This window comes from Struthio camelus, chromosome 3 (genome assembly GCF_040807025.1).
Source record: "Struthio camelus isolate bStrCam1 chromosome 3, bStrCam1.hap1, whole genome shotgun sequence".
Taxonomy (NCBI): domain Eukaryota; kingdom Metazoa; phylum Chordata; class Aves; order Struthioniformes; family Struthionidae; genus Struthio; species Struthio camelus.
This window is the reverse complement of record NC_090944.1, coordinates 106,253,695-106,278,283: the sequence shown is the minus strand read 5'-3', so window position 1 is coordinate 106,278,283 and position 24,589 is coordinate 106,253,695. Positions and strand designations below refer to the sequence as shown.

Sequence of the window (24,589 nt, the reverse complement as noted above, 5' to 3'; positions counted from 1 at the left end):
TGAAACAGTTGTCTAACAGCAGCAATGTCAAAAACAACCTAGAGATTGAAAAGTTTCCATTCCCTGGACACTTGTCCTCTGAACCACACAGTTCCCAGCAAGAGATAACTGGCTTTTCAGAAGTAAAGGATCACCCTCCATATAACCTGTTCCCTATTAGCTTGAACAGACCAACAAATTCAGGGTCTGTTAAGAAAACAGAGTTCAGCAAAAGATACCCTCTGTGGCTTGCCAACCTTACATCAGTAAAATGAAGGATAAAGCTGGAATCTGGGACTGACTCACTTGTGAACTCTGTCACAAGCTCCCTCTGGATATGCCACTAAATTCCCCTGGCCTTAGTTTCTAATTCTGTAAAAGGCTGGTAACAATACACCCTCTCCTACATAATGCGTCTATAAAATCATCAAGGCAGCGACTGCTACTTGCTGTGTGTTTATTCAACACTGACCAGAATGAGGCTCCAATCACAGTTAGCAGTTTCAGGTACTAATGGGAATTAAACGAATAATGATCTTCAGAGCAAGCAGCCTGCGCTATCAAGGACAGATGAAGATGTCTAAATATAAAGACAAGTTGTGCAATATAAAAACAAGCTTCAAATAATGTTTCAATGAATCAATTCTGGTAGCTTTGTCCCCCATTATATATTTAAAAGCATTTGTAGAGGGAAGTACCCAGGAATCCAATATGAAGATGACATTGCAGCACTAATAAAACTGCACAGGCAGATTCTGGCACCCACACTAACCTAGCCCAAGCAGAGACAATACCTCTTTAACTCAGCCCAACAATGGCTCATTTGGAAAGATTTCAGGGCTGGGAAACTTGTGAAAACAGTGAGCTAAACTGCACACTGAGCCTGGTAGCGGCTGCTGACAGATTTAAAAGCCCACAGAGATTTCAGCTGCAGAAAGGTACAAAAGAAATGCAAACAGTAACAAGGCAAGGTCAGTGCCAGCAGCCCAAGGTAGAAGCTGGAGGATTTTTTTTTTTTTTTAAATAAGAAAAAGTTTAAAGGAAAAAAAAAAACTTCAGCTTTGCAAAAAGAGTGCAAACCATGTGGAAATGTTTAGGGTGAGTTTCCAAACAAGGGGGCAGCCAAGCGAGGCAAGGAGTTTTATCCTTGCTACACACAATTAGAAAGCTCAGGCCAAGATCACATTCTTGGGGGGTGAGGGAGAGAGAAACGACATGTAAGGTCTTAAGACAAGTGAAGGAATGCTGTCGCAGGTCAAGCGTGTGGGAGGGAAAGGAGGGGCAGACAGGGAATCAGAAATGCCAGGTTTGGAAGAAGAGCAACAGGGGCCAGAACATACATCTGAAATGAGCTGGCCAGGCTCAGCTAAATCTTTGGAGGAAAAAAAAAAATCACTCTTGCTTTATTAAATTGCCTAATGATTTTAGCTTTCATTTTTATAAAGAGCAAATAACTTGCTCTTCCAATCCACACTGCTCTTTCTGAAGCCTGATGGTAGACCAGATAAGCAGCAAGAGCTCTTCTCAGAAGCTGAATTCAACTACAACAGCAAGCTGAAAAGGAACCGGTTTTCACAGCACCTTTGCCCACCCCGACCAGCTCTCTAGTGTTCTATGCACAACACTGAATGATGAAGATCTAAACTGATATAGCACAAGATAATCATTTTTATCAAGAAACCACTCCCATTGACTAAAGATACCTGGAGGTCAGGATGCTGCCACTTAGCAACTTCTAGACATTCCTGAAACCTTCTGTGGACACTGTCAATATCAGGGACATAAAGCACACTCTGCCCTCAATGGGACAATAAACACATGCAATTCCCAAGCACGTAATTTTGCATCCTGATAGCATGACATTCTTTTCAGGACAGACATCTGGAAAGGCAGGTTGAAGGGATGGAGGATCCAGTGGGAATAAAGTGCATCTGAACCCCACTTTGCCATGATTCAGGAGGACCAAACCAGAAGAGTATGAGAAGTCATTACATATCTCAAGTAACACGCTAGCAGGAACATGGCTCAGGCTTCCAGGTGTAACTTGAAGGCAGATCCAAACAAACCCAACTGAAAAACAGCACACATGGACTGAGAGGATTGATTACCCTTCCTTTTGAAGCAGCTAGTGTTTGTCTTCATTAGGAGGCAAAATTCTGGGCTCCAACACCCAGGTCAGAGGGTCAGGTTATGAGCAGGAATAATGCACAGGGAAAGAGACACCTTCTCCAGAAGGCAAAGCAGCATTCAAGCTCTTTGACAGCCTTCCCCAAACTATGTAGGCGCTCTTTGGCAGGTTCGCTCCTTCACTGAGAGGAAGAAAGGAGTGAGAAGAACGGAAGAAGCCTACTTGTCCTCCTCTACTTACACCACTTACATATATCCCGCTCTATGAAGAACCAGAAATCACTGCAAAATCCAGAAGACATGAATCCTTCTTCTAGGAATTCTCCAAATTCTTACATGTCTTATCTCCAACTGCCTGCCACAGTGGAAGACAAAAGACCTCCATGACTGCAGAGGAAATGACAGGATCTAGATCAAAAATGAGATCCTGCTGAATAAATTTCAGAAGAGTGATTTGCTCCATGAATAGGTCATTCTGACCTGACAAAAGAGACAACTCTGTCAAAATGTAGAATTTCAGGCCCTGGAGTGAGCTCATTGAAGGAGGAAGGAACTGCAAAGGTTGGCAGGGAAGGGGAAGAACCACAACCTCTGAATGGAATCATCAAGAGTAGGGTTAGAGCAAGGTTATGGAAGCCCACGTGACTGAAAGGAGGAGCAAGCATAAAGGGGAAGAAAAGAGGTTCTGTCAGAACGAAGAGGAAAAAAGCTCTCCTCCATCACCTTTGCCAATTTCCCAAAAGAAACGTAGTAATTCCTCTTCCATGTCTTGGGTGGACAGCTTGGTTCCAGCAATACATGCCAGCATCATCCTGCACAATGGAGCTCAGCCTCCTGGCTCTTGAAAGTACTCCAAGTTGCAAGTGCTCTCATGAAACAGATTAAAAAGACATTTGCCAGGCTGGCCTCAGGGAGATGTAAAGTACATCCAGGTACTATGCCTTATATTTCTCCCCATTATCTATTTCCTTTTTTATTTACTGAGAGATAGATATTTTCCGTTAATTTCACTCCCATGTGGGAATTTTTTACTGACATAGGTTGAGTTTTGATGATAAAACATTTAAAATGTACTGGAGCTGGATCTGAGGCACAAATATTTCCAGTCCACTTCTCTGGCCAAACGGGAAGATGGCCTCCATTCAAAATGGCTACAGCCCAAGGAAAGAAGAGACAGAAAAGGATAGGGAATCAGAAGGAGGAACGGGCAGGAAACATAAAACAGTATTTTGTGACATTTAAAACCACATTATGCCCCTTGTTTTTGAGAACATTCGTCAAAACGTGAAAGCTAGATTTCATGCTTGGTAGCCATTGGTCTGATGACGATATCACTCAGAGTCCAAAATGAGCTCAACAGAATGACATTTCTCATTTAGACTGGGCAGCACTTTTCTTAATAATGTGAAATAAAATTAATATAGAGAATAAGCAATATTTGGGAATGTAGAGGAGATTGGTTCTACTGGAGAATCTTTAATGCCTAGTAATAACTGTGCTGAGACTTGCATCACATCTCTGCCATTAAGACGCCTGTGAAAAGGCAGCATAGTGCTACCAGATAGCTGCTGCTTCATCTGGCGACCAGGAGACTTGATATCCACAGCTTAAACAAGCTTTTCTAGGTCTGTCTGGACCTTCATGGGAGGTTCCCTCAATTTCAAGGCTTTGTCATTCTACTTGCCCCAGTTCCAAAGGCTGACATCAGCCTAGTCAGCCCAGGGAGTCTTCCAGGGACTTAAGGGCAGAAAGCCACTCCCTTCTGTAAAAAACAACTCAAAACAGTACCCGCCCCCCCAGCAACCTTCAGGAAAAAAAAATATTCAAATGGAAATATATTTGGAATTTCCTTGCCAGGAGGAATTTAGAAATTCCTAGCACTCATCTGATTTGGAATAAAAACTTTTTTCAGACCTAAGAACTTCCTATGAAATTGAAATGCTGAGCTCTCATTTGCTCCAGTCTCAAAATCTACATTCAAACTTATTAAAATCATAAAAGTCCCATGAATCACATCTGGCATCTCCAGCCTGATGTGGCACAGAACTCTCACATGATATGCTTTGCTCATCAAATGCAATAATTTCATTAGTATGGACTTAATAAGTATTTTGGCAAGAAGGAGATGAGATTTTGTTTATCTTCTTATGTTTAGCTGGGTACCTGTCTTGTTTCATCAAGTTCTTACAATTGCAGTTATGGATGATAGAGTTATACTTGCTTTTCTTTTTCCTTTTTTTTTTTTTTTCCTCCTCTTTGGTCTGTAAGTCATAGCCTCTCTTACTTGCAGTGCTCTTGAAAGCACATCCTTTCTACGTCTTTCCCAGGCCTGTGCTTCACATTTAAATAGGTCCTTTTATGACTGAGAAAAGTTCATGACATCTAAAAGCATATTTTTTTTTTTTTTGGTAAAAGTTTATTTCTGCCTGCAAACACATGCATAGAGTTATTCTCTACCAAAAATAATTGTCAGCATTTCCTTATCCTTGCTTCCTAGGGAACATAAAAGAATGAGATCCTTCTACTGTCCCCAGAGGGAAATAGCTACGGTGTGAAATCAATCTTTATTTTATATCAGAGAATCCAACCATGAGACATAACTCACAGGAGAACAGGCTTCATTAGCTCTGCCGATCACAGACCTGCCTATTTTGCCAGTCTGACTACAGGTCTGCTGCACTTCTTGGTTCTTTAGAAGCGGATTGGTACTCAAGCAAAAGGGTAGCCAGGCCCCAAGGCCCCAACACCAACAAGCACCACGGAAACTAAATTCTCAGGTGGCATAAACTGACAAAGCTCCACAGAGAAGTTAAACTTTACTCTGTATTGTTAAACTCAAAATAGAAACTTAAGAACCCTCAGACTGGATGAGACCAGCAGTTCATCTGACCTATGACCAGCACCAAAAGCTTCAGAAGGCACTATAAAAATCCTGCCAGGACAAAGCTACAGAACAAGTTGCCTAGACAGCCAATCAAATCCCAACTCTCTGCATCAAAAGACTGGCTGATTCTGTGAAGCAGGTGAGTGCATGTCCCTTTCAAGATGCATTAGTATTTACAAATATTTTTCGCTCAGCATCAAAAAATTTTCTTTTGCTCAATCACACCAGCACTATCCTTAATGGTTCTTCACTATTCATCAAGTAAGAAACATAGCTCAGAAAGTAGGAATAATATTAAGATGCCTTTAGACACTCTACAATCTCCATGACTTGGAGGTTTTCTATCTGAATAAGTTGCTTGCATACTCACCTCAAGAATTCAGGTTCCAGGAGATTGTTCGTTTTTATGTTATGACCTTGCACTGTATGAATTTCAGTTAAATGTATCACCCATACCCTGCTTCCTGTTCACATTCCCAACCCTTCTTCTTCCTCTCTTGCACGTATATACCTTTTCTTCCCCCCATCCTGTTTTTTCCTCACTCTCTTTCACCTTTTCTTCATGTCACGTACAAATACACTCTCCTTTACTCACCTCAGCCTTTCTCTCTCAGTCTGTTAACAGCACCAAATTCACCCAGGTTCCAAAATGAACTACAATACATGTCATGTTGCCCCAAGATCCATAAGGTCATTATATAGATGTATGTCATCATGTCCCTAAAAGAAGGTCCAATAAATATTCCAGTTCCACTGACGTTCCCAAATGGCACAGCAGGGCTGTGATCCCACAAAGTAGCCTTGTGCTCTGGATGAATTTATTTGATTTTCTATGAGGTAAACAGTGATTGTGACACATTATGGGATCCCATCCAGCATCCTCTGGCAGGCCCCAGAGAAGGTTCCTGCTCTCTGTGTAATCACTTTGAGGGAGTAGTTGTTGTTGGATTAATCAATGCTGAAGTACAACTCAAGCTGACATGAGATAAACAGCTCAGCTCTGACATCTCTGGGACTGTAGAGGAAGGGGAAGCAATGGAAAGAGATCAGGGAGAAGGTTGTCAGCAGCATGCTACAAGCCTTTGCAATACAGGATCCAATCCAGCGTAACTGTTACAGTGTTAACAAGTGAACTGAGTGAGACTACATTGCTAACATATGATTTCTATTGCCTGAAAGCTACACATGTGCATTAACAACAGTCCCAGGAATCTTAATTTTTCAGTTCATGTTGCCTGTGCCAGGGCCTTTTGGCAAATAACAAATGGGTTACGCTGATGGCTCACGTTCTAGTTGTGCCTCTGCCCAACAGGGAGGGATGGAGAGAGACAGAAGTTTCTCATCACAGGGTCCAAAGGCAGCTGTCCTAAAAGCCATTTCAGAGGTAACCACAGCAGGTGAATAAAAATCAGTTGTCTTCACATCTCAATCTCTTTGCAAACAGCATATTAGTCCTTGACGCAGAGCAGATAAATATCTCCTATTTAATCACTATGTCCACCTCCAGGGGACAGTATAGGATTGTTCCCCTACAGTTTTCCCTCCATTGCTTTGCCCAATCCAGATCTCCAGGCTGATACATAAGCAGCAGCCTGCTGGAAGAGTCCACGTTTCAAATATTGAGGAGGTTGATAAGGCTTTCCAAAAGCCTGTCTGTCTCTCAGTAAATGAGGTTAATTTGACTACACAAATTGCCTATACCCCTGCACAAACGGGAGCAAACAGCAGTGCAAAAGAAACACTACTCAGGAAAGCTCCCCAGCAAGAGAAACATTACAAAGGCTTTACCTAAAACACAACTACAAACATTGGAGTATTGCTGATGCAGGCACCAAGTGAAGTGGAGCCCCCTTCTCTAGCCAATCACCTGTTCCCTCCCCACCTGCTCAGGGCAGTGCCTGGCAAACACATGGCTGTAGCGACAGCAACCACTGAAGGCAGGTGCTCTCTCAACAGGCAACAGCACTACCACCCACAGAGACACCACACCTGCAAATGTAACAGATTAGTTAAAAGTTCCCACCTGGGCACCAGTTACATGTCCCTAGTTCTCTGATAAACCATGAAAGCAAAGAAAAAGCAAACTCCTCCGGCACAAACTCTTCCACCCCATCTTAACCTTTGCAATTAAAAGCAATTTTTGTAAAGTACAAGGAAATAACACACCATATGAGGTGGAGAGTAACATTTTGATCAACTTCCTAATTGATAAGAATTAGCCAGATCACTGGAAAACGTAGCTGGGTTTCCATGCCTTTAGTATGGGTATGTGTAGCTATTTACGCCACTTGCACATTACACACACAAGCACATCTCAGTTCCATGCACATAACACACACACAACTCATACAACATCTGCCCACACCTACAACGTTCTGTCAATACAATCTTGCATGATGAAACCAGTACGCTCACATGAATCGCTCACACACCCCGCTGGCTTAGGAAGTAATGTTTACATTTCAGCTATGGCCATGGATATCACTGTAAAAAGTCGAAAAACAGACAAACAAAAGGCTGTGATTCCCATTGCACTCTTCTTCCTTCTTGCTATTCAGTAAGTGTGGCTTTAGAATGTCAGCGTTATTAGAGGTCTGAATCTCTTGATTCTTAGTCATGACAGTACAAGGCAGAAAACATCTGGAGTCAATGTACTGGAAGGCAAATGGGCTGAGGTGTTTCCCTTCTACCCTGCCATCATAACAGTTATTCATTCTTAAGGGTCAGCATCAAAGTAAGAATTTCCTCCACCAAGGACACTGATTTTTGGCAGAGAAATTCCTCTTACCAAAAGCCAATTAACCAACTCCCCTCCCATCCCCATATCGCGCTGTACTGTTTTCTTACTTTCTCCTTAATCATTGGGTAATTTCTTGTTTGCTTCTTGGAAAAGAGCTAAATCCTGTCTCACTCCTGCTTCTCAAAGGTCTGTGTGGCTTGATGGCATCCAAGCACATACAAGGCCTAACCTGCCAGTCCCCTTTTACAGGCCACTAGAATCAGCTGTCTGCTGTTCCTTTTTTTGCCCTTCACAGAAAAACTGCATGCTTAAGACACCAATCTGCTGGGCAAATAGAGAGAAAGAACGAGGAAAATCAGTATTTATGCAACAATATACACACAGGTGTTTAGAGAGAGAGAGAGAGATCATGATTCAGACATACATTTTCATATATACAGAGCTATAACATGGGTACAACAAGAGGGAGGCTTCATGGGTATTCCTCTTTAGGTGGACACCATATGAAGGTAGTAATGTCAAAAGTTGACTGCCATCACTGCTTCATCTGTTACAAAGATGGGTTGCAGGAATGAGCCCAAGGAGAGGGATGGGGATGAAAACTGAATAGTCAGGCTCATATCTAATCTAAATCCCTGCTGCTGCAATTTAAGCCTATTACTTCCAGCCCTATCAACCACAGACGCAGAAAGCAGTTTTTTTCCTTCCTCTTGATAACAGCTTGCAAGCCTATTAAAGACTGCTGTAATGTTCCTCCTCAGTCTTCTTTCTTGAGGCTAAAAAAACCCAGCTCTTTCACTTCTTCTTAGAGGTCATGTCCTCTGGACCTCTCATTCTTGTAATTGACTTCCGGATTCTCTCCAGTCAAAGTACATCTTTCTTGAAGTGCACTGTTCAAAAATGGACACAGTGTTCCAGCTGAGACCTTACCAATGCTGAGTGCAAAGATTACTTCATGCATCTTCCAGACTGCATTCCTGGTTATATACCCCATGACTTTTTTTTTTTTTTTAAAGCAGCATGACTCATGTTTGCTCATGATCCACTATAAACCCATTCCTTTCCTACAGAAGTATACCTACATGGCTGCTTCCATCTTGTATTTTCAGACTTGCTCCTAGATGGAGCGCATTTTATCTCTTCCCATTGAATCCCATTCTATTTTTTCCCACACAATTTCTCCATTTTCTTCTAAGCTTGCCCTTTAGCATATTCACAGTCTTTACAGCTTCACGCCATCAGCAAAGATAATAAGTATACTCAGTATTCCACCATACAGTCATTAAAGAAAAACACTAAACAGAACTGAAGTCAAAAAATTCTGCTTGTTGCATCTTTTCACTCTGACAGGTTGCAAGTCCTCTGGGGACTTGCTTAAGTTCCACATTTATCTCCACACTTTGGTTATACACAGTGTATCAGACATCTCAAACAGAGCTTCTAGTATCACCATATATAACACTAAATAATAATAAGTTCTGCCACCTCAGCCCAATGCCCGTTCTCCGCCCTTCATTTCCCTTCCTTTTCCTTCCCTCATTTCCCTCCCCCTCCCCTTTCCCCCTCCATGGGCCAAGGTTTATTTTTCATGCCAAAGTCCTTTAGATGAGACCCCCATATGGGAAAGTAGGTGTGGGAAAGGTTATTAGGAAACTGCAGTCTAAACTGCTACCTTTCCGGTTTCCCCACCCTCTCCCTCCCCCGCCTACAAAGTCTCTTCTGTTCTGTTTTAATACTAATGAGTTCAGAGGAGGTTCCTATGCTGGAGTAATTCACAGCTCGCACTGTGCCAAAGCACACAGGCACACACCTCTCTGATTGCTTCCTGCCCAAACAGAGTCCTGCTGGCTCAACTCACAGAACGCAGGCTGGGAAAGGCACAGGGAAAGAATCACTGCTGCTACAGCCCTGTGCCAAAGGCAGGCTGAATTTCCAGGGCCGTTGGTGCCACCTCTCAACTTTATCCTCTCGTGTGCATCCTATTTACCATATGCCCTTGTGGAGGAAAATATGTGCAAACCAGACCTTGGCTGACCTTTAACTCTCTGATAAAATACTATGTAAAAGGCCAGGAGGAACTGAGAGGTCAGTTAAGAATTTCATGAGTGAAATTAATGTCTTATCAAACTTTGTTCTTAGAGCTCAGACACGTAGGCCCAAACTCAGCTCTTACACGCATGGGTAAACTCAAAGGAACGCCAATAAATCAACATAATTTGTGGCATTAGTTCAGATTTATATGGTTAGAAATGAAATCAGAAGCTGGCTGTAGTTCTCTGGCTTTCAGAATAATTACTCCAGATTCAGTAGTGCAAACTAGAGATCAGAATGTCTCACTAACTCCATTAAACTGAGTGGAGTTACTCTGAATTTACATTAGTGCAAAATATCAATCCCTAACTCAATTTCCCAGCTTTAAATTGTTATTGACATAACAGAGTCTAAACTTCTTCACTAGAGAGCCTACAGCATAGGCTCATTCTGCAATCGATAGCATAGACTGTAGAAATAGAATAGACTTATCAGTCTATTGGTCCCTTTCAGCTAATTGTTAACTCCTACTTCAACAAACGGAGACGTGCTGTATTTATTACTAATCGATCTAGACTGGCTATAAGAACATCCACCTATAAGGCTTATCTCCTCCAGGATGAAGTGAAGGGCAATTCCACAATACTCTTCACTCACACAAGCCAAGTATTTCCATAGTCAAACACTAAAGTGAAGGCATTACAGTATATTTGGTTATTCACTCACACCCCATCATGTCTCATTGTTCAAGTATCCTCATAATCAGAACCTCAACTACTGCACTGATATCACTGGTGTTAAGAAAACACCATCCAAAGATTTTTTTCTACATAGTCCTAAGAAAGCAATTATCAGAAACATTCACAAAATATAGGAAAAAGAATAAAAGAAGGATGAGTATTTGCCTTGCATATTCAATACATCTCCTAAAAGCAACAACAAATCATAATTGCAATCTGGTTAAGCATTTGTAATCCAAAAGTTCTTTCACATCATTAATGTAAGAGCCAACAACCAACAAACTCATCCAGCTGTTGTTCTGTATGCAAGATGTAATGCTGAAGCACAGCCACTAAAGCAATCTCAATGAATTTTCCATGACTTGGGGATCTCCCTGGCCAACATCCAAATTGGGTAACTGCAATCTGCTTTCCCCTTGCAATTTTTTTTGGAGAAGTTATTCTTCAAACCTCCACCCAGTAAACCATTGCATAACATTCATGTCCACACTGCTAAACTCTTTCCAAAAGGTGTTTCTGTTATTAGCCTGGGCAGTATCTCCTTGTATGCGGTCAACAAATAATGGTAAAATGCAAAATAAAAAGATGCCCTTAAGTGTTCCTAATACAGAAGTACATAGAATATACAGATGCTGACTAGGTCACTTTTGCATACTGTATCCACATACAAAAGAAAGCAAAGCCTGCCCAGGAAGACTACAGAGACTCTGTAGGGGATTCTTCCTAAAAAAAAAGTAGCAGCTAATGGCAAGGCAATGTCTATGATAGGAGAGGGTAGTGGGGATTTGCTCCCAAGATCATAGATAAGATATAGTAAATTTTGCCACTGGAAGGCTCCCATGCTGCTTATGACCCACACATGCTGCACCCTTCCAGCACCTTTTCAATCTGACTGCAGTTCTGTACCAAAGCTGGCAGAAGAAATATTATTGGTGTCTGTTTCATATTGGGGAAATAAACTCACAAATGCGTGAAATAAGCTGTAAAAGCTTGCAGAGGGGCCTAGGAAAAGAAGTAGTACTCTTAAAACATGTTTTCCTCCCACCAAGTTTAAAGATTTGTTTGTTTAAAGAAAAAGAAGTACCCAGCATTCAAAGCTCTGGATGAGTGGCATTTCAGTGCCAGCTGGAAAGCATCTGTCTATACTTCCTCCGAACAAAACAGGTCAAAAGCAGAGCAGCTGAGCAGGCAGCCAAATGTGATGAGTGACAGAAAAAGCCCCTTCCGATGCTTGCCTTCCACACACTGCTCCCCCCCGGTTCTGAAGGGCTGAGCAGAAGGGCCACTCATTTCTGCATTTGGTGACATGAAAAGCTCCCCCTCACTGCAGAGGAGGGGGAGCCAGACAACTGTAGATCTAAAATCATAGCACTCTAAAAAGGTGCTACTCCATCCACTTGGCCCCACCTATGGCACCTTGTGCTCCTAGACTTCCAAGTCCTGCTGACCAGAGCAAGGAAAGGCAGCCATTTCCCTCCAACAACAAAAGAGCCATCCCATGTTACCTGAACAGGTTCCCTGAACGGTAAGCAACCTAAAGCATGTCTGAAGACACGTTCCACCTATAGAAAGTCAGAGAGGCATGACATAACTATACACCTTTCCCCCCTGCCCTCATTCAGGCTATACTATATACCACCTGAACAATGATTATATCTGATATAAATCGTTGTTAGATGAGCAGATACAGAAACTAATTGGAGTCAATACATTACACAGATGATCCTTCCTACTGTCATCCACTTCTTGATTCAATTATCTTATTGATAATTTTATTGATCTTACTATGCTTGCAGTCCTTCTTCTCTTGCAATTTCTCCTCGTCACTGGAAAATTTCACTGCTGTCCCAGTTTAAGCTGTTACTTTTACAATAACGACTGAAATGCCTCCAAGTCATCCAGTGCTCCATTTTATCCTTTAAAATTATTCCCACAGTTATTTACAAACACTCTGCATCAATTTTGTTACGAATTTTATAGACTGTCATCATCACAGGGAACCTCTTCCCTTTTCTTGACCAAATCAGCCCAAAAGCCAAATCATGCCACCTATGACATCTCAGAAATGGACACCTGCCATTCAACCTCATCAACGTGCAACTTCGCACCCCAAAAGAGCAGCCGTAAGATCATTATCTTGGCCTGTGTTTGTCCCACGTCAGCTGCCTCCTTGCACTGCTTCCTGCTGTCCCTTCAGCACCACAGCTATTCCATTTGTTTCGTCTTCTCCTTCACTGCTTTGAAAAACTTTGTCCCTCCTTACCACAATCTCCTGCCTGGTTACAACCCAGCCATCAAGCCCCATCTGTGACACAATGCCTGCCTCTGCCATTTCTCCTGGATGCATCTCTGAGCGGCCCCTTCCTAAGCCAAATGAGCTTTCTGACATGGCCCACAAAAATTCTCCCACCCCTCCTCAGTAGACCAAAGCTAGAATTCAAATATCCTCTACAGAGGGTGAGGAATAAGGTTTTAATGGATTTGTAAGATGTCAAATACTGTTTTGAGCAACATATGACACTAAATAATAAAAGAGAACTAAAAAAAGGATAGACACAGCAGAAGGACAGGAATCATGCTCAGAGAAGCTGTTTCAAAGGGTCAGACCAAAAGGATATCACTGCATTTCCACCGTGGCGGGCAAAGCTAGTTATTTTAAGTCAGCAGGCATCAAAGTAGTAGGAATTGCATTACAATACCAGTTTACACCTAGAAGGAAGCTGGGAAATTGTCTACTTTATACCCATGCAAGGCAAGTAGAAATAAAGATAAATTAGCTCCTTCCAGCTAGCAAGTATGACTCCCATTTTCAGTATCATCTCAGGTGTGTTATCACTTCCACAGCCTTCAGATTCAGTCCAGAAAGTTCCTGCTCTTTGTTACAGCTGTAATGAAACACAAAATCATTTATATACAAATGTCTCCTTACTAAGTAATGTAAAGCTCTGTTGTGGCCTTTTATTTTTTTTTCTGTTCACATAATACTGCCTAACAGTAAATGCACTTGCAGCTGTGCCAAAACATGACAGTGTTATCAAATCAATTAAGGTATTAGAAACATCTGAACACAAGATTTTTGAAGAGTAAACACATCCACCCTAACAACAGCTTAGAAGATAGGATCTAACAACAGCTTCCACATTCAGTAGAGAGAGGACACTGCACCGACTGCTTAGCACATCCGTTCTCTTGTGTCAAAAGCATGTTCTTCTCTGTCTTTTTGCATTCTAAGTTACATAACTGCTGTGCTTCCAAAATCCAGTATTGCTCTCCTTAAGGCATAGATGACTACATGCATTTCCCCAGTACATCAGGGATATCCCATTACAAATGTCAGTCAGGTAAGTGGGTCTTTCTCACCTATTTTCTGTCTACTGCAAGCAAGTCATATCTTGAACAGATTCAAACATTCCCTTAAAACATTTTCAGCACCACCATGACCTTCCCAACTTTTCAGCAAAGCAGCTAGTACACTCTAGTTGGGATATTCAGCAGCTGTCACCACAAACATACAAAATATCATGCAGGCCAAATTTCAGGTAATATGGAATGATTTAATTCTACTACTGTCCTCAGTAGAACTGAACAGCTTTATACCACCTAAGAATCTCTCCACAAGTCTCACAGCAAAGCAAAAAACTCTGCAAAGCAACGTGTCCCCACACAATCTTACATCTGTGAATAAAAACCTTCTAACTACCCAGGTACTTTGGCAACACCCCGAGCTTCCTCACATCGGAATCCAGCACATAAGCCCAGGTCTGCATTTGCATTTGTTTATATAACCCTGCTGATTCTAAAGCATAGTGTGCAAGAACTGTTCATATGGCTCCCATCTCACGCTTCTCTCACAGCATCTGGGTCTCACACACCTGCAGCAAAGCAACTGCTACTTCTCTCACAGAGCTGGTCAACGAGCGGTGACCTGCTAACCAGCTGCATCTACTGGAAGGGAACCTAGAGAGTAAAAGAGGTGCTGCTCCCAGTGCCACAAGCCTGTACCTATCACATGCCTCTGTAGGCGGGTATGTGTCTGTCACATAAGGTGAGACTTGCTTCTGCCACAAAGCCTGAAACGCAGTATATCAGGATTGGAGTAGCTCTAGAAAGCTGCTTGTAATGCTGCGTGCATTAGAACTAGGGACTTGAATACATGTACTGCACATGGGGCATGAGTAAAGCCTGACACCTGACTCCACGAAAAAACTTTCTTTGAAGAGCAGGGCCTCTAAAAAGAAGTTATCCTAGAAATGTACTATCTTGAACTAAAGAATTGCATGGGATATAAAGAACATTTCACAGAATGGTTCAGGTTGGAAGGGACCTCTGGAGATCATCTAGTCCAACCTTCCTGCTCAAGCACGGTCCTCTAGAGCACGTTGTCCAGGATCGCGTACAGATGGTTTTGAATATCTCCAGCGAAGGAGACTCCACAACCTCTCTGGGCAACCTGCTCCAGTGCTCTGTCACCCTCACAGTCAACAAGTCTTTCCTCATGCTCAGACAGAACGTCCTGTGGTTCAGGAAGTGCCCGTTGCCTCTTGTCCTGTCACTGGGCACCACGGAGAAGAGACTGGCCCCATCCTCTCGACACCGCCCCTTCACATACTTGTACACATTGATCAGATCCCCCCCTCAGTCTTCTCTTCTCCAGGCTCAACAGGCCCAGCTCCCTCAGCCTGTCTTCATAGCAGCCACGCTCCAGTCCCCTCAGCATCTTTGGAGCCCTCCGCTGGACTCTCTCCACTAGTGCCATGTCTCTCTTGCACTGGGCAGCCCAGAAGTGCACACAGCACTCCAGGTGAGGCCTCCCCAGGGCTGAGGCAGAGGGGCAGGATCACCTCCCTCGACCTGCTGGCAACACTCTGCCTAATGCAGCCCAGCATACCACTGGCCTTCTTGGCCACAAGGCCACATTGCTGCCTCACGCTTAACTCGTCGTCCACCAGCACTCCCAGGTCCTTCTCGGCAGACAGAGCTGCTTTCCAGCCTGTACTGCTGCATGGCGTTATTCCTCCCCACGTGCAGGACCCTGCACTTGCCTTTGTGGAATTTCATGAAGTTCCTCTCCGCCCAACTCTCCAGCCTGCCCAGGTCCCTCTGAATGGCAGCACAGCCTTCTGGTGTGTCAGCCACTCCCCCCAGTTTAGTACCATCTGCAAACTTGCTGAGGGTGCACTCTGTCCCTTCCTCCAGGTCATCGATGAATACATTGAACAAGCCTGGAGCCAGGACTGACCCCTGGGGGACACCGCTAGCTACACACCCCCAACTAGACTCTGAGCCTCTGACCACAACCCTCCGAGCCCTGCCATCCAGCCAGCTCTCAGTCCACCTCACCGTTCACTCCTCTAGCCTGCACTTCCTGAGCTTGCCTAGGAGGATGTGATGGGAGACAGTGTCCAAAGCCTTGCTGAAGTCCAGGCAGACAACATCCACTGCTCTGCCCTCATCTACCCAGCCAGTCAAATTCCATCAGAGAAGGCTCTCAGACTGGTCAAGCACGATTTCCCTTTGCTGAATCCATGCTGACTACTCCTGATCACCTTCTTGTCCTCCACATGCTTCGTCAGGACCTCCAGGATGAGCTGCTCCATCACCTTTCCAGGGATGGAGGTGAGGCTGACAGGCCTGTAGTTCCCTGGCTCCTCCTTCTTGCCCTTCTTGAAGACTGGCGTGACATTGGCTTTCTTCCAGTCCTCAGGCACCTCTCCTGAGCTCCAGAACCTTTCCAAGATGATGGAGAGCGGCCTAGCAATAACATCCGCCAGCTCCCTCAGCACTCGTGCATGCATCCCATCGAGGCCCATGGATTTGTGGATGTCAAGTTCGGACAAACGATCTCTAACCCGATCCTCCTCGACCAAGGGAGAGTCTTCCTTTCTCCAGACTTCCTCTCTTGTCCCCAGGGTCTGGAATTCCTGAGGACTGGCCTTAGCAGTGAAGACTGAAGCAAAGAAGGCATTCAGTAACTCTGCCTTCTCTGTATCCTTCGCCACCAGGGCACCCGCCCCATTCAGCAGCGGGCCCACGTTCTTCCCTAGTCTTCCTTTTGCTACTGATGTATTTGAAGAAGCCCTTCTTGTTGTCCTTGACATCCCTTGCCAGATTTAATTCCAAACGGGCCTTAGCCTTCCTTGTCGCATCCCTGCACACTCTGACGACGTCCCTGTATTCCTCCCAAGTGGCCTGTCCCCTTTCCCACATTCTGTAGACTTCCTTCTTCTGTTGGAGTTTGGCCAGCAGTTCCTTGCTCACCCATGCAGGTCTCCTGCCCACTTTGCTGGACTTCTTACTCACAGGGATGCACCTGTCTTGAGCCTGGAGGAGGTGATACTTGAATATTAACCAGCTCTCCGGGACCCTCCCTCCTTCTAGGGCCCTACCCCATGAGATTCCCCTAAGTAGGTCCCTCAAGAGGCCAAAGTTCGCTCTCCTGAAGTCCAGGGTTGCGATCCTACTTATTGCCCTGCTCCCTCCTTGCAGGATCCTGAACTCCACCATCTCATGGTCACTGCAGCCAAGGCCGCCCCCAACCTTCACCTCTCCAACTAGACCTTCTTTGTTTGTTAGAACAAGGTCTAGCATTGCACACCTCTCTTCATTGGCTTCTCCACCACCTGGGTCAAGAAGTTATCCTCAGTGCTCTGCAGGAACCTCTCTGACTGTTTGTGCCTAGCTGTGCTGTCTTCCCAGCAGATGTCAGGGTGGTTGAAGTCTCCCATGAGAACCAGGGCCTGTGATCGTGAGGCTACTTCCAGCTGTCGGTAGAAGGCCTCACTGACTACTACTTCCTGATCAGGTGGCCTGTAGTAAACCCCCACAGCTGTGTCACCCATGTCACCCTTACCCATAGGCTCTCAACTTGCTCTTCATCCACCCCGAGGCAGAGCTCCACACATTCCAGTTGCTCCCTCACATAAAGGGCAACTCCACCACCTTGCCTTCCTGGCCTGTCTTTCCTAAAAAGCACGTAGCCATCCATGACAGCATCCCAGTCATGTGAGCTATCCCACCATGTCTCCGTAACTGCAACAAGATCATGGCCCTGTGACCGCACACAGATCTCTAACTCTTCCTGCTTATTCCCCATGCTGCGTGCATTGGTGTACAGGCATTTCAGAGAGGTAAAAAAAAAAAAAAAAAAAAAAAAAAGAAATTTGTGTGTAACCAGATGGACTATGATATCATGGAGAGCTTTTGCCTCTCTAGTTTTACTCCTCTAATTGCTTCAGAAATCTTAAATCACTCAGTACTTTTGCCATGATTATAATATAAGACAAGTGTATGTGAATGCATGAAAAATGTTAATCAGTCAACTATAGACTAACCCAAGAGAAAGGAAAGTTTTTGTGGCCTGGCTCCCCTCAAGCAGAAAAAGCAATCTGCTACCTCGAAGGTGCCTTTGGACGCAGTGCCTTCTAGTCAGATGGTGATGTTAAGCCCTCTTCCTAGATGTCAGCCACTGGTGCTGTCTAGTGTCTGAAAAATCCAGCTTAGTCTCATCATCAGTATTTTCTTACAGCTTCCCCTGGCACATTCTCATTAAGTGCAAGAAAGAAAGCAATTAACTGGGATAGTGAGTCTCCACTGGGCAGAGGCCAGCAAAGTCTGTAGGTTTGCTGGAACCAGAGCTCATACCAAGCAAATCAGAATGAGGGACAGATCTCGACTGCATTTGGCACCACACAGCCTTCCTGACAGATTAGGAACAATCATTCAGTATAGCAAACTCCAGAGGGGAGCGACACAGGGAATGGAAGAACCACATTTTAGGCACAAGACAGCAGAGACACTTTTAAAATAAGGTTGCAGAGAAATTTGTACTGATCAACAACTCAAAGCCACAGGCCTGTTAGAGGAGCAGTCTGAAACTTTGATTTATATATCCATGCCAGGGAAGCGACACAGAAGTTAAATCTCTGTATTGAAATGAATCCAGGAAGAGGATAGGATGACTCAAAAGATTGACAATTTGAAACTGAAATACTTAAATCTTGGCAACAGATCTGAATTTAAATGTGGTTAAATACAGTTATCAGTATACAAGAGATGAGTTTAGGGGCCTAAGATGAGGGGCCCGCTTTTCTAAGTCACAAATTTTCAGAGAGAAACTAAGGACTAAATAAGCTGTTGAAATGAAACAGCTGAGAGACAGAAACAGGATCTCTGCATATCTCTCCCCCAGCCCCCTTGTAACACCTCTGGGGAACAACAGAGGTCTTTGGCCTCCAGGCCTGTCACCAAGCACAGAGAAACAGCTGATGTCCTTTCACACCTATGTACACAGACTACAGTCTAAGGCAGGCGATATTCACAAGGAAGCCCACAACAGTGGTAACTCTCTTTCTCGTTATCCAATAAATACTCTTTCAGGTGGCAGAGCCAAAGAAAGGCCTCATGAACACTTCCACAGACAGACTCGGCAAGCTGGAGCGGGACTGGTGATATATGGGAGTACTTATGTAATGTGGTGAAGCCTAGTTTTCATCTGAGGTTTATGTTGTATCTATCACATTAAATGGCCTGCATGAGAGAGCTAAGCATGAAGGAAACTTGCTACTTCCAAGCCAGCTGTTTGCAGTGGGAACAGCTACTACAGTTATTTAGGTTTGGATCTCATCTCCCTCTGGCTCTTGATGAAGGTGTTTTATCCAGCATGTGTCATACTGGTGCCTTGCTCAGAAATTGTTTTGCTTTCTGACAAAATAAATAAAAGAATTCAGATCATTCTATGCTGTGCCATAATCTCTTTCAATACAGATTTACTTGGTCTTTCTTCTCCCTCCTACTCTTTTCTCTCCTCTGGGAGGAGACATTAAACTCAGTGAATTTTACTCTCTATGAAGGTACAAAAGGAACAGATGTGGACAGATGTCCCAGAGTAAGCACAGAATGCAGCTTTTCTTCCAAACCTTTTGTTATTGAGTGCTAATGGAAATTTGGCCCCTGTAGCTCCTCTGTTCCTTTGTCTCTGTCCTTAGATAACTAGTGAGGATGGCAGTTGTGCTGATGGCCTGTCATGTGCTGAGAGAAGACCAATCAACTCATTTCACATTCTTCAGCATTCTGCCACTGGAGATCTGGCACTAAGCGCCACTAAACTAGCAGCCTGGCAGGTAAAGATATCAAGACAGTGCAGCAAACAGTGTGATGGCAGCAAACATGACATTAATTCCAAAGTTTTGTTTCAAGATAAGATGAAGACATTGATTTCTTAGGAGGGGATTAGCTAAATAGTGATAAAAATGAAGTGGGAGGCATGTGATAGGAGGGGATAAAGTAATAGGGATCTTGTTCTAGATCTTCCCCTTCCTCAAATGACACATGGCTTAAAAGGTTTAGTCAGAATTACACAAATTCTCTGGACACTGAGATGTTCGCAGGTTGCTGCCTCTGCTGCTTGGACTTTCATACCATGTTTCCTCCTTGTGTTTTCCCCCTTTATGAGTCACAAACTGTTGATAAGGTAAGGAACCCTCACTGTGCGTCTGCATAGGAGCTCCTCCACACTGTTCTGGAGGAGCCTGGAGGAGAAGGAATCGACATGCTCCTCATTTTCTCTCTTTTTTTTGCCATAGCCACTGCTTCAGCTGAATGCATAACTGCTCCTTTCAGCTAGTTCTCTGGGTAGCTTATCTTTAATTCAGAAACTAAGCCAATTCTGATGCCACAGAAACCATTACTAAATGTTATGGGATGAGAGGTAACAAGATGAGAGATCGGTTGAATTTAGAATGATGACAGAAAGGGACATAGTTCCACATTCTGGTGGTCACTGTCGCAGAGCGTTGCAGACAGAAACCAAAGTTAAGGTTTCAATCATGATTCCCAGTACAGGCTGGAAGCACTGAAGGTGCTTGATCACAAGGGAAGGACAGAGATCTTGACTCAGTACTTGATTTCATCCTAATTTCATTGCACACAGCTTGTGTGCAACGCTACACAGGACAATACATTTCCAGTGGCCTCACTGTTCAGGACCACATAGCAATAGGATCAGTGCGTGTTCTCTCTAATGCAGAGACAACAAAAGCTGGGATTTCTTCATATGGCCAGAAAACTAGGTCTCTTCACAAATACACACACACACACACACACACACACACGTGCACACACACACACAAAGAGAATGTTGCTTCACCCAAGCAACAATCTGCCTCTTTCAGCAACTAAAGAATGATGGGGTCTCATATGATACTGCCATTTCAATGGATAAGAAGCAGCAGAAAGGCAGGCCAAAAGAAATGTCGGATAATTCTGAAGTTTTCAAATACAGAGAGTTCAAAACCATTTATGTTGTCCCTTGACTCTTATTAATGTAACTTAAGGCGTACTGTTGGTGACACAAGGTCTAAATTTTAGTTCTGAAAAGCCTGGGAGGCTTGTAAATAGTAATATGGAAAAAGAGCTTTCATGAATTTATAAAGTCAACAAACCTTCTTATTTTGGGACCCAGGGAAAATAAACAAATAAACAAACAAACCCCCCACCAGATTCAAATGCAGTGCAAGAGAAACAAAACAAGACAGGAAAATTCAGTCAGTGTCCTAGCTGAGCTACAAAATAGGAATGTTTCAAAGCTAGCCAGGACTAAGAGGGAATAAGGGTAAGCATTTCTCAAGAGCAAGAATCTAATGTGGTGTAGGTAAGTCAGATAAGGATATTATTATTCAAGCTTACAGACTGTAATAATACAATCAACTCTGAAAAGGGCAATTCAATAGACAACTCCATTTCCTCTCATAGACCTTCCATCCTAAAATAGATGATGTCAAATTCTACCTTCTCAAACACCATATCCATTTCAACAGAGTCACTAACAAAAGAAACCAAGAGAAACAGCAGAAGCACACGCTCTTCATACTTTTCTTTGGTCTGTACTAGCGTTCTTTACATTCCTGTGTTTTCTCTGAATTTTCAGCATTTACAGCTACCCATTTCAACATGGCTTGAGTTCCCACTTGAGATCAGGTTGCTGGTTTAAGAGAGATCTAGATGGTGAAATATTTAGTGTTGAGCCGCCCATCATCTTCACCAGCAAGAAGATCCCAAAACTTCAGATATTGAATGAAAGGAATCAGAATCCACTGTGGCAAGAATACATCACTGCTAACACGTTTGAATAAGGACTTGGAGAAGCTGTTTCATGAAAAAAAATTATTTCCTCTGGCTTTGCAATAGTTCTTCCAGTCTTCTGCAGTTCCTGTTCAGTCAATAAATCTGTGCAAAGAAAAACACATGTGCTTAGCACAGTCATTTTTGCCAGCAGGCACAAAATCATCTTGGCACCCACTGACTAGACCACTGACTGCAGCAGCACTTTACTACATGATAGTATACACAGTGCCAGCTGGGAAGAGAGACTGAAGAAAAGAAGAAGGGGAGCTAGCTAGAATGGCCATGACGGTCACGCAGGGCCAGTTTTACCACTTCTGAGGCAGAAGGCCGCTTCACACAGCCCTCCTACTGCATAGGGCTTCTTTCCTCACCTGTCTATTGAAAGAGAGAGTCAGAAGCCAGGTATTCCTTCCCTTTTTCATTTGAAAGCATGAAAGGGGAAAAGGTTGGACTTGCAAGCATTTTTTGCTTTTTCCTGTATATTTGGACTCCTAACAAGGACTTAGCCACGTTGTTTCCACTACATTAGCCCTAAGTCAATCACTACCAGCAGATGGCCTGAGAGCTAATATGGCTTCGCCTCCTGCCTTAGCTCAAATAAGATCAGATACAATCATCCTGAGCCATAGTCTTTACTCAGACCTGCTCTCTGCACATATTCCCACCGAAATAAAACAAGATTGAATTTGGTCCATACGAGGAATACGCCTCTGTTTCCATTTTCGAATTGAAGAGACAAGGCCTCAACCGTAACATCCAGCTTCAAGGAACAGGAATACTTGGGGTTTATACTAGAATAGGTTTTCTGGTTGGGCTGTCTCGAGAGCAGACATTTCAGCCAAAACCAGCATCAACTTCTCCGCTGATGAACGCTGCCTTGGTCAGAGGCCAGTTAGGTAGCTGACGTTCTTGGTTAATTCGTCTGGGTTCATCTCCCACGCAAAGCGCCCTGTACAAATGTACCTGCCTCAGCCTGCACCTGCAGCTTTACAAGCTGGGAAGGGGTATTATGATTGCATCACAAATAAAGGATCCCAATACACTCCTAATTCCCCAATCTCCTGCTTTTGCAAAATGGACACCTCCAAATCCACTTTTTATGCTATTAATTTAAAGACCACAAGAACAAGAGAAGATATTTGACTGACCCTCAAAGTATCCTTTTTTCCTCAGAAAGGCAAGTAGAAATATCCTAGATATTTACCAGAGTGGAAAACTCATCACAGGGGAGGCTTTTTCAGCACAGCTAGGCTTAGCTTTTCTGCTCATTAACTCCTATGTGGGACAATGCTGTAGATGGTAACTGCAACAAGGGGAAAATAGGGCTTTTAAAAACTCATTCACACACAGCACTATATTTCATTATATCCTTTGCAGAGCAGATGGCAAGATAAGGCTATACCCTCTGGGCCTGCTCCAGGGAGCTAACGCAAATGCTTTTCTCATTACAGGTCTCAGATGATGTTGGTGTCATCGCTCCACTTGGGGATTTGGGTCAAAAGGCTTTACGGTCAAATCAGTTTTTTATATAGTACAAATGCATCCAGACTAGACTCTGATGGATAAGCAGCGGGGAAGCTAGTACCCAGTACAGAGTCCTCTCAGGCACTTCCAGCTCGCTGATTTACACTGGTGCATTTACAGACTGAATCTTTCTAATCCAATTAAAATCTCATCTCAGCTGTCAATACAAATGTAGCCTGTTTTATTTTAGTGTCTCAAAGAACACGCGTTAATCTGGAACTACGGACAAATCAGCCCTTCTGGGCAAATTCTGCATTCTGCCAGCCTAGTTTCTATCCTAGGTTCTCCCACTCATAAGGACTTTACTATTATTATGTTACCTGCATATACAGGAACTCCTATGGACATCCATCACCATCCTATCTAAGTGCTTTATAAAATGTGTGATACCCATCATTAACCTTCTGAAAAATATCAAGTTTCTCTCCCAGCACACTTCTTATGTAATGATGGCTAGGGTACTGTCATTAAATACATGAATATGAATTTCTATTTCAATGGCTTCATTTGTTTGAAAAAAAAAAAAATATATATATATATATAGGCATATATATATATATATTTATATATGCCAGTTACAGGCTGTCAGCACATTTAATAAGTTATAGCATAGACCAACAACTCACAAACTTCTGAGGTCAAAAATTTCTGCAGATCGTGTACACTTGTCATTAAATTTTGCACTGAAAACATTATAAATCATGCTGTTTAATAGACTTCCACAGGCAGCTGTGAACTTTTCTGCCACAGGCACATGGAACAACCAGGCATAAACCAAATATTTGCCAGACATAAACCAAAGAGCTAAAGGCACTCTAAATACCATCATGGACTCTCAAACTCCTTGTAGAAACTGATCCTCTTTGCAGTAAGCAAAGCCCAGTGGCAAACACAAACAGTTCTTTCCATATGACCTGAAGGTGAGCAGGTTCAAGTTTTAGCAAGCCAAGTTCAGGAGCAAAGCATGTTGGTGACATTCTCAGGAAAGCCGGATTTAATGCTTCAACAGAACTCGGTACTGGAGAGAACTGAACATTTATACAGCCATTAATACTTCACATGCAAAAAACAATACTTACGCAGCATCCAGAAATGAACTGACAGTGGAGCAGATCATAGATTACATTCCTACCCATGAGGAATACTAGCAAGAATTCTCTAGAGTCAGTCAGCTGCACCTCCCAAAAGTAATTAAATTAGTTGCATATAGGAAGTAAATGAACTTAAATACAGATCAAGATTTTGTGAGCCACCTCCCTAAGAGGACATTCCCCATCTGCTAGTTCGTCAGAAGCAAGTAAAATCTCTTTCTTCTTCTGTACTTCCTATTCCTCCTGAAACAGCTGTAAGTTCTATTGAATCCTTCTCACATCCCTACCACAGGATATTGCAAACCCTAAAACTTTTCACAGGTTCTAGGGCAGTTAGAAGGATTTAATGGAA

General features: G+C 43.3%; 1 protein-coding gene across 13 annotated transcripts in view; it reads right to left on the bottom strand.

The window, feature by feature from the left end:
- Positions 1-24,589, bottom strand: part of DAAM2 (dishevelled associated activator of morphogenesis 2) — a 233,666-nt gene that overhangs the window by 104,389 nt on the left and 104,688 nt on the right. The gene's annotated exons all lie outside the window — the stretch shown is intronic.